The sequence below is a fragment of the Lemur catta genome, chromosome 1 (genome assembly GCF_020740605.2).
Source record: "Lemur catta isolate mLemCat1 chromosome 1, mLemCat1.pri, whole genome shotgun sequence".
Lineage (NCBI taxonomy): Eukaryota > Metazoa > Chordata > Mammalia > Primates > Lemuridae > Lemur > Lemur catta.
This window is the reverse complement of record NC_059128.1, coordinates 231,041,775-231,052,907: the sequence shown is the minus strand read 5'-3', so window position 1 is coordinate 231,052,907 and position 11,133 is coordinate 231,041,775. Positions and strand designations below refer to the sequence as shown.

Here is an 11,133-nt window from a genome sequence, read left to right as displayed (position 1 = left end):
AAGCACAGAAAATGAAACTGGTTCCTGAATCTCAGTGGGAGAGGTGGCAAGGAGGCTCCTACACCACTACCAGCCCAGCATCTGTCTTCCTCTCCACTCTCCTTCCTTCCTCTGGTTCTGCCTACAGGTCCACAGAGACCTTCCCACCACTGTCCAGGGAGGCCAGGCAGCCTTCCCTCTGTGACCAAGAGAGTGGCAGAGCTCGGGTCTCCTTGCTGAATGCTGCTTGTGAGCGCAGGACTGAAGAAGTGGGGTAGGGTGGAGTACAGTGGGGCATGGTGGGTTTTCTGTTGCTGTGGCCAAAAGTCTCAGTGGATCCCGGGTACATTATGAATGAGAAAGAAAATAACATACTTGGAGAAAAACAAGGCAGCACGCTACCTGTCTCTAAGCTTGCAACGGCAGCTTTAGTATCAGACTGCCTAGCTCATTCCCCAGAACGTTGATTCCCTCAAACATTGATTCCCCTCCACAGAAGCATCCCGTCGCTAAAAACCCTTATGGGATGTGTGAGAAACTTCTTCCCTTTTAAATGGCTGACTGAACAAATTTAACGGCAGCTGTTACCCACTGAGTTTGGTATCAAAGCTCTGAGGTCCGGTTCTCTTTGAGTTTCTGCTTTCATCTGGAATCTCTTGCCCCTGCCCTCTTGGCTGCCGCTGCTGCACAATATCAAACAGCTGGAGTCTGGGCAGCTCCAGAATCCAAGTTTCTCAGCCTAACACGTGAGGGGGTGGGGGTGGGGGGCAGGGGGAGAACAGACCGAGGGAGTTGAGGAAGGTGGGGGTTCACGTGGGATCCACTGGGGCTGTACTTGCTTTAGAGAATCCGATATCTTGGCAAAGTGGTCTCAAGTAGAACTCAGGCAGAGTTCAAGAGACAGAGAGTCAACAGACAGATTCTATTTGTCTGGGTCTTCAGGAATGTGCAAAATCAAGTAGACAGGACGGGTCAGAGAAATGGCCTTGGACTATCCTATTTTTCATTTTTCTATCCCAGCTTTATCTCTGACTCAAACTTTTACAAATATATAACTGCCATTTATCGAGTGCCTACCAAGGTTATATTAAAATACATATTAACAACAAGAATAGCATGGAAGTGATCTATCAGAAGTGCTAGCCATAAACAGCGGATATACCAGATGACCCACTTAGAGTCACATACTAAGAGAAACACTTCATATATATTCTTTCTAATGCAAACAGATGAAGAAACTAGGGTTCAGCAAGGTAAGTAATTTGTCCAAGTTCACACAGCTTATTTAAGACTGTATTCAAAACCCAGATTTGTCTTGATTCCACAATCTTTCTTTCCTTCCTTCCTTCCTTCCTTCCCTCCCTCCTTCCTTCCTTCCTTCCTTCCTTCCTTCCTTCCTTCCTTCCTTCCTTCCTTCCTTCCTTCCTTCCTTCTTTCTTTCTTTTAATGTCATCCTCCCCCCTAGAGTACATTTGTTCATAGGCAGCCTTGTGGGGATCCGGAGACTAATCCCTTAGAGCCAACAGAACTCATGGCAGTAGGAATGCCTGAGTTGGCAGCCCGGGGCTAGAGAAGTCAGTCCCAGCCAGTTCAAATTTATGAGGAATAGATGGCATTGTACCAGGCTCACCTGTAATTCTGCCTGAACCATGCAATTTAGGGTTTAATTATATGCTGTTTTGCACTGTTTACTAATTGTTGCATAGGTCAATCTTATACTTTCATTCATCATTCTTCATTCAGTCAACAAATATTTTAGAGCAACTGGGCACATTTCTTCTCTGGCAGCCCTTGTGATATCAAGCGTGGAGAGGTAAGCCAATTCAGATAACTAGTTAACGGCCCACTAAAGAGCAAATGAGGGCTGATTTTCCTAATTATAAATTAATGGATTAAGTTATGCACTTATTTTGAAAATGTATTGAAATATTGCCTTAATAAAGAAAAACATTATACATTCAAGAGCCAAAATTTTAAACCAGAAATTTGGGTTCATGAATATTTTATTTCTAGTACCTCTTATCAAGATAAAATGTCTTTATCCAAATATCAACTTGAATAGGAATGTATATAGATCAATTTACTAATTACTGTTAAAACTGTGAATTTTGGTATCTCATTTTTAATCTTAACTCATGTATCAGAGATACATTCTCTTACAGTATACAGTCCTTGCACTCATATATTAGTTACAATTAGTAAGTTACCTTAGCTGTTGGAATGTACTTGGATGCCCCTGTGAAAAAAAAATAAACACTCCTTGGAGAGCCCATAAAAGATTAATGACTCGACAAAATTCAGGCATCTTCTAAACATACCTTTCTTACACTAAGAAGTAGCCTGTAACTCATGAAACAGTTGTGGAGAAGTAATGTGTTGCAGTGGAAAAAACTTGGGTTTTAGAATGTGTACCACCACTTAGTTGTTGGGGATCTTAGGCAAGTTACCCAATTTTCCTTATCTGTAAAATGCAGATAATTGAACCTACAGCAAAGGATTGTTGTGGGGATTCAAGATGGAATGTACACACAGAATCCAGCACAGAGGCTGGAGAGGAAGGTGTTCTATAAACATTAGTTTATTTCTCAGAGGTTTGTTGGGAAAGTTAAATAAAATCTTAAATATAATTGAGTTCATATAGTAAGCAATTATTGTTCAACTCCTCCCATTGGAGTGTTGTCTCCACTACAGTGAATATTTGACAGCTGTTTTCTTTATCTGGTCAGTGCAATCACCCAAACTAGATAATTCAGTCAGGTTTCCACTTGGAGCCTTATGCTTGATGATCTCATTGTTGCTTTAAATTAAAATAATACCAGAGATGGAAATGTACATTGGAACCAATAAAGGACAATTTTGCCATACCAGCCAAACATCTTTAAAATGTTGCATCCTATCCATAGATCCCAAACTCTCACTCAAAGGAATTCACCCTTAGGAAATAATCAGAATCATAAGTAAAGATTTATGACAAGATGTTTAATCAACTGCAATGCAGGATAATAATAAAAATGGAAACAATCTAAATATATGACAATAGAAGAATGGTTGAAAAAATAACAATTTCTCTCATTAATGGATGAGTACACAGCTGTTAAAGTCAAACTTTAGAGAAGATTCAATGACAGGGGAAAAATAATCTCATTAGAATGTTAAACTTAAAAAGTAGGATAACAACCTATATGTACAATGAACCCAAATTTGCAGAATATGAAAGTACCAGATAAATCAATGAAAAAGCTGGCTCCTACCTGAATTACCAAATGCATAAAAAATTATACAAAATATTGAATAAACACACCCAGTTTAAGTTGCCCTTTAAACATCTTCCAATTCTGATTTAATTAGAATCATACGCTTGTGTAGAGAAACTATGTATTTGTATTGATGAGAAACAAAAACAAGAAAGAAAAATGCCTGGGAAAAGCACTCCATTATGTTAATAGTGTTATCCCTGGGTAGTAAGTTTAAGGTGATTTTCCACTTTTTTGTGTTTTTCTGTATGTTCTAAATTTTATTCAATGCACATATTTTACAATCAGGAAAACAGATTTATATTAAAAGAGGGAAAATCCATCAAGTCCCTATTTCTCTTTGTCTACATCTTAGTAATTTTCTCAGCACAGTCCTCTCCAGATATCCCTCACAACCAAGGAGATCCTTGTTTATATGATATAGGTGGAGTGTCTATAGCACACTGAGGAGGGAATGACATCTTTTCATGTCACTTGCTAAACTCCTTTCAGTTTATTTTGTGCAGCTCAGCAACATAGTGACTTATATAGACCTACAGTTCCTGCTTACTCCCCCCTCACTTCCATCCAACATAATAAATTACTGTGATGATCACTTCCATACTAAATGCTTTCTTGTTGGTAAAGGCCCATAAAGTTCCCAAGAAAGCAAGATGTCAGAGGTAACTCAGCTTTAGCAGAATAGAGAGTAGTAAAAAGCACCTTACTAGGGCCAAACTGCATCTAACTGTCGTCAGATGGCTGGGGGTGCTGGAGTGCTGGGGGTGCTGGAGAGGGGTGGGTTAGTGCAGAAACTAATGGAAAGGGGAGGGTAGAATTAGGCAAAAAACACCTTCCAGGCAAAGGGGAGTGCAACTGAGAGTTCAGAGATACATTGTTCTTACAGTAATAGCAATAAACACAATCACATTAATAACAAAAACAATAAACATGCCTGAGGTGCCACCAATGTGCTTGATGCTTCGGGCAGAATTAAGTCCTTTCTGCTAAACTGTGATCAGCATTCTGCCTAAACTACAGGAAAGGTGAGCATCCGGTGGTGGAAGAAGGTACAAGACCATGAGTCTTTCTTTTGGCTACATAGTGTTGGTAATGACTGCTATATTCCTTATCTTCTGTTATATTCTGATGCTTTGACTCAGAGCCCAGGACTGTGTGGACCCAAAGACCAGAGTGGAGGTAATAGAGAGTCCTGGGAGAAAGATGATGTGAAGGTGTAGGAGACATCTTTGAGATGTTGAACAATAAATAGTATACAGGAATATAGAAGAATCAATCCTAGAACTTCATGTGTCTTGTTCTCATTGGAATCCCACCATCACCAGTGAGAGTGCTACTTGAAATCATCTTTGAAAACTAGAAAGCTGGATACCCTGCCTGGGGCTCTGGGTAGAAGTGGTGTTTTCACTGCAGTGGAAAGCTGGCTGACCCATTCCCTTGGGGAATAAAGAGTCCTGTACCCAGGGTGGACTGTACCCAGGCCTCATATCCCTGACTTGTGCCTCAAAAGGACAATAAGAAGGTGGAAGCTAACATGGTCGTTGATTAGAAAGAAAAATAGGTCTTTGAGAATGTTTGGGGGATTGGTAGAGATTAAAAGAGAAGGAAAGTGGGAAGGAATAGATTGGAGAGGACAGGAGAATGCAGGTGGGTAATTAAAGAGGGAGTTCAGAGCCTTTTTCTCCTTCTTATTGAAAATGGATTGTCCTCTGGATCCATTTGGCCACATGATTTGATCCATTTGGGGACATGCCCAAGGATCCAGGCACAGAGAACTAAAAGTGCAAGATAAATCAACAAAGAAACTGGCTCCTGCCTAAACTACCAAATGCAGGAGAAAAAAATAGTGCAAAAATATGGAATAAGATACATTTATGTTTACCTTTCAAATGTCTTTTGGTTCAGATTCAATTAGAATCATATACTTGGTGCAAAGCATGTATTTATACTGATGAGAAACAAACAATAGAAATCAAAATTAAGGCCCAGAAAGGTTAAGTGACTTTCTCAGAGTCACAGTGGCTTCCTGACTCCCTGTGCAGCGACCCTGCCACAGAGGGAAGGCAGCACCCCCATTCGCCCTACTGCTGCTGGGCCCGACTGACTCCCAGCAGAGTGCTCACTCCTGGGCACAAACTCCCAGTCCACTTTAAACAAGTGGCTTAGCCTTTCTGGGTCTTGGTTTTCTTAGCTACAGTAAAGGTGTGGAATGGATGGTCCTTTACAATATACATTTCACCCCTAAAGAATAAGGAGACCCAAATTCCACCAACTCATCATGTGTTTGACTTCTCAGTGCTTTGGGAAAGCGATTTTCAAAAATGGTGGCCCTGGGCCAGCACCATCAGCATCACCTGGGGACTTACCAGTAAAGCAAATTCTCAGGCCCGCTCACTAAGTCAGAAACTCTGGAGGTGGGGCCCAGAAATAGGATTTCACAGGCCTTCCAGGGAGCTCTGGTGAGACAGCTGAAGTTTGAGAACCACTGCTCTGAAGGTTTGCTGACACTGACACACACACACACACACACACACACACACACACACACGCCGTCCCCCGACCCCTGCAGCCCCTGCTCTCCCTCCCTTTTCCTTGCTGCTACATCCTGGGATGATGAATGGAGGTCAGGGCGCTGTCAACGGAGGACGGAGGACGCGGCAAACCCTGCCCAACCGACCGAGGGGATGGGGCAGGCGGCCTTGAGGCTTCCCGGAGACCAGTTTCCTTATCATGTTCCCGACTGCTGCTGCCCCCCTATTTGGGGGGTGAGGAATGGCACATTTAATAAGTTTGTTTTTAATGATTTATCCAATAGTTTGCAGAAGACAGTTGAGAGGTGGGTGTCAGAAAAAGGCTTGGAAGAAGACACTGGGCGAAAGGAGGGAAGCATAGTACATGCCAGAGGAAAGGTCTGAGGTGAAGTTAAGGAGAAAATGGGGGTTCAAGGGAGCCCCTGGTCCGAAAGAAAGGCAGAGGACAGTGCTTTTGGTGCGGGAAAGAGAAAGAAGTCGGAGGAGAGCGCGGGTGTGAGGCGCGGCAGAAAGTGGGCGTTTGGGGAGAAACTGCCCTAAAGTTTGGGGGACTGTTTTTTTTTTCCAGCTTCCTTTGCAAGACTTTTTCTTTGCTCCGTTTTGCTCCTCCCCCTCTTCCCCGCCTCCTCTGCTGCCCCCTCCTCCTCCTCGCGCGGTAATGGGAGGCTCCTAGGCAGGAGAAGCAAAAGAAGGAATTGTTTGCGAGCTCAGTCATCCAAAAAAGCTTCTTCCATATGGAGGGACCGGGTGCGCTGGGCGCGGCGTCCCCTGCCTTGTCCTCCTGCTGCCGCCGCCGCCGCGGCGCCCGCTTCCTGCCGCGGGGACCCTGAGCCCGGCCGCGGGTGTCAGCCGCCGCGCGCACACGCCCGCACACACAGACCCCGACACACGGCACACACGCACACGCGCCCCCGTCCGCGGCCGGCAGCTCCTCCGTCCCGGGCGCCTTTGTTGCCCCCGCCGCGGCCGCGCTCCCGGGCTGTGCGTCGCGGGGTCCCCGTGCGTGTTGTGTGTCCGAGCGGCGCGGTGCTGGGTGGCTCTCTCCGCGCCCATCGCGCTGGCCCCCGAGCCGCGGCTCGCCCTTCCCGGGCGCCGGCTGCACCAGAGGTGAGTCACGTCGCTGAAGTTTGTTTTCTTTTCATAAAAAGTTTGTTGGTTGGTTTGGGGAGCGGAGGGGGCGGGGGGGCGGCCGCAGGCCAGGCGGCGGCGGCGAGTGGCTGCCGGGGACGCGCCGGCGGCGGAGCGGGGTCCGAGCGCCCCGCACGCGGGAGTCGGGGCGAGGCGGGCAGCTGGGGCTCCGGGGCCGCTGCCGCCTGCGAGCCGCAGCCGGGCCGGGGGCGGGGGCGCCGCGTCCCGTCCCCTGCCCGTGAAGTCTGGCCGGGTCCTGGTGGTTTCGTCTCCGCGGTTCCCGGAAGTTTCTCGGGTGGAAGAAGGGCCCGGACAGACTTCCAAACTTCCCCCGAAGGTTGACACCGGCGCCCTGGCTCCTCGCGCCGGGCCGCGGGAGAAGCCCGCATGGGTGCCGGCAGATAAGCAGAACCACTCAGCACCCATCTGGCCCTCGGGGGCGAGGGTTTATCGTAGTGGTGTTTTTAAAAGGAAAGCACTGAAATCAGGGATCGAGCTAAACAGCCTCAGAAAAGCATCCCTAGATGGAGGGGACAAGGGGCGAGGCGAAGCTGAGGGTCCGGAGGTGCCTGTGTGGCCAGGGCGGTGGGAGGGGAGCGTGTGTGCGTGTGTGTGTGTGTGTGTGTGCGTGTGTGTGTGTGTGCGCGTGTGTTTTCGCGCCCGCCGTGTCCTCCTGGGGTTGTGCTCTCGTGGATTTTTGTTTGTGTAACTATCAGAAGGTGGGGGAATGAATCTCTGGAACAAGTGGGAAGGGGCTGTGGGGACGGCAAGGAAGCCGGGAAGAATTCTCTGCTGGGTTTTGAACTGCCTGCTTGACTTTCAGGGTGCTCAGGGTTAGTTTGCTTTGCCAGGTGATGGGAGGATTTGTGGAGGTGGGAAGCAGGCAGAGCTGGAGGAGTTTGTGGAGCCTTGGGGATTTGTTTAGTTTAGTTTTGTTTTGGGGATGGGGGTGGCAGTGGTGCAGTTACTTGAAGCAGAGTTGTGTTCCACCAGAGATGTGGCAGTAGAGCTAAGAATACCCAAACCACACGCCAGCAATCCTAAACAGGCATTTTTTGGGTGTGGTGGGGTGTACTCTGCTCCCCTCATCCCTTCTCGTACAGTTCAGATGGGTTGGCATAAGTTTTTGACCCATAGTTACCTCCTGAGTGGCCTCAGTGTAGAGTATACTTTGGTTTCAGGCCCTTGTGCCACCTCCAAGTGCCCTGCACCCAGCACTCGTTTGTCACCTAGGTCTTTGTTGCCCAGAACTTTGCAAACATCGACCATTTGATGAATGTCATTTTAAAAATCCTTGAATGTGCAAACATTTCTGATTTATTCCACAACAGGGTCCTAAACTGGCAGCCCAGCTCTGAGATGTTTTTTTCATCCCTTTGGTTACAGCCAATAAATAAATCAATCTCCATTTTCTCAAGGGCAGCATGGAAAATATTAAAACATGGTCTTTGGACTGGGCTGGGGGCTGGGATGCCCATACATCTGGGTGACCTGTGTTCTGAACTTTGCTTAAAGTAAATCTGAGGCAAGAGGTTGGCCATTTTGAGGTGTATAACAGGTTTCCCAGGAACATTTCTGAGGTCTTATAATTGGCACTTTTTAATGGTCTCATAATTGAAACCCAGAAGGTTCCCGTGGTAATCTTGAAGCACCATGGGGTCAGTGGGACAGAGGCTGGGTGGAAATAGCAGCGGAGTTATGATTTTCCTGCTAGATGAGTTTTTGAAGTGAGTTTATGCAAAGAGGTAAAAATGAAAGAAGAGTTGCCTCATTGTGCCACCTTGCTGACACTGCCCGCCCCCGTATAGATTTATTACTCAGAATTTGGCCCTTAAGGAGGCAAAAGGCTGTCTACACCTATGAAGTCAGAGGATTGAGACCTCAGACACTGTCTCTTTATCCTCTTTCAAGCTACCTCAGAAGAGCTCAGAAGAGCAACATTGCAGGAGACATTCACTTGGGAGAGAGTGCCTGAGCTATAGGCTGTTAGCTTTACCTGGGAGAGGAGGTTGATAGAAGTCAGGATGGTTGGTTCTTTGACCACAACTGGGGAGGGAGGGTGTGGGGAAAAAACAGAGAGGACCCTGTTTAGCTGTTAATTGGTCAGCCAACTCATGATAAGGAGTGTGATTTATGTTCCTTTCCATTCTCCAAACGAGTCCCTAGATTTTCCTTTCTTTGAAGTGCTTTTTTAGGTATTTGAGAATCCCAGCTCTCTTCAGCAACTCATGGCTTAAGAATGAATAGGAGATTTTACTCATGAAATAATTCAGTTGACTTCCCTATGGATCCCCAGGGTTTAAGAGGGGAGGGCAAGAAGTGAACCTGATGAGGTTAGTGTTCCATGGGCCTTAGGGGGTCTGGGTTCAAATTTCAGCAAGTCACTGGTATGGTTAATGAATTAGGGTTTCTCTCTGTGTGTCTTTCAAACTACAACAGAAGACCTGGGTACATCAGATAATTGCTATCTGGTACTATGTGGCCTCTGAATAAGAAAGTATGAACTTGGCACCAGAAGATACTATACATTTGGAGTTTACTTTCTTTCCTCTGAGCCCCCTTGCTATCTGGGAAAACATGGGAGAGGAGAAGGGAATGGAAATTGGGGAGAGGGAGGAAAGAAAGTAATATGTTCCATTTGGAAAAATCTATTTACTCTAACATATGTAACTTCTTGTCATCTCCATACTTTAATTCAGTAAACATTTATAGCGCATCAGACACCAGACTGAGAGCCTCCTTGTCCCAAGAGAGTAAGTTTTCTTAGTCAAAGGGTGGTTCCTCCCAAATTTTTATTTATTGCATAAGCATCTATTACTAATTAAGCAAATATTTTAAAAATCATCCACAATCCCATACCATAACATGACTTGTTTTTGTTCATCCATGCACATACATACTTTTTATATACTTTTTGAAACTTCAGACACTGTCTCTTATCTTTTTTCAAGATACCTCAGAAGAACAACATTGCAAGAGACATTCACTTGGGAAAAAGTGCCTGTGCTATAGGCCATTAGCTTTACTTGGGAGAGGAGGTTGATAGAACTCAGGAGAGTTAGTTCTTTGACCACAACTGGGGAGGGAGGGTGTGGGGACAAAAACAGAGAGGACCCTGCTTAGCTGTTAATTGTTCAGCCAACTCATGATAAGGAGTGTGATACATAGTTGTCATAAAAATATAAACTCTTTTGTCATCAGAGAGCCCTGAAGTATCTCTACATTTTTGACCACAGACTCATAGAAAACAGGTATATCCAATCACTTTGCTGTTGATAGGAAAGACCCAAATCCTAAGTGTGCTCCCACATGAAGGCTTAACATGTAATATTCTCATAATTTATGAGGTCGAATCAAATATTTGGGGTTGGGGGTGGGTGGGAGAGTGTGTTTGTTTTTAATCTAGAGATCCATGTTTATGAAATGCTTTCCTAAAGATGGTTTTTGCCTTCTTGGAGCCCTCAGGGCTGGCAATGGATAGAGAAAGGGAGGTAGAATGCAGGAAGGAAGGTTTGCAGGATGCATCTCAAGTGGCACTGCCTTTAGGATTAGGAAACTTGGGTTGGAGCCCTAGCTCTGCCTATGAACTCCATTCACACTGCCTCAGACCACTGAACTAATCTATTCCTGCATCTCCACCGCTAGAGACAGACTCCTTCCCCAAGCTTGCCCAGTCTCTCCTGCCCTTCCTTTTATTATTCCACATCTTTTTCATTACTGCTTGTTGATACCCTTGACAAGTGTAACTGACACAGGGCTGCCCCCCCCACCTCCTACCTGTCACCACCCCACGCATTCTCCAGCAGTCTTGTAATTAAGTCACCACCCAGTTTAAAAACTGCCTAGATTGAAAACCCAAATTGTTTAACACTTTCCTATGTAGCTCTGTCCTACCTCATGACACTATTGCTTTAGTAGGAGCCTTCTGCTCCAGCCCGACCTATCTAGTAGCTAACCCTTGATTTTTGCTGAGGTCATTCCTCACTCTCTGTCTTATCACCCCAAACCCCTTCCCTGTAAGCCCACCTTGTTTTGTATGAGGCCTGCTTATAATGTATTCTTAAGAAATATTTGGTGAATATTGATGAAAGTGGACTGCTTGGACACAAAGATAATGGCTTTGTACAATGTAATCATTGTTCTCAAGCCATTGTTCATTTCAGCTCTAGGAAGAAGCCAGGAAACTGGACATTTAAGGAGACCTATGATCTTAGAAAACTTGCTCTTCCTCTGTTTTCTTA

General features: G+C 45.6%; 1 protein-coding gene across 8 annotated transcripts in view; it reads left to right on the top strand.

Annotated features, from left to right (window-relative positions):
- The first annotated feature begins 6,364 nt into the window (after window positions 1-6,364).
- Window positions 6,365-11,133, top strand: part of BOC (BOC cell adhesion associated, oncogene regulated) — a 72,134-nt gene continuing 67,365 nt past the window's right edge. For 4 of the 8 annotated variants that reach the window (XM_045540280.1, XM_045540277.1, XM_045540281.1 and 1 more), the window contains exon 1: window positions 6,391-6,871. The gene's annotated coding sequence lies outside the window, so the exon portion shown is untranslated. Of the gene's footprint in view, window positions 6,872-9,384; window positions 9,646-10,034; window positions 10,144-11,133 lie in introns of those variants that run through there. The other 4 variants (XM_045540282.1, XM_045540283.1, XM_045540278.1 and 1 more) reach the window with 3 other exon arrangements.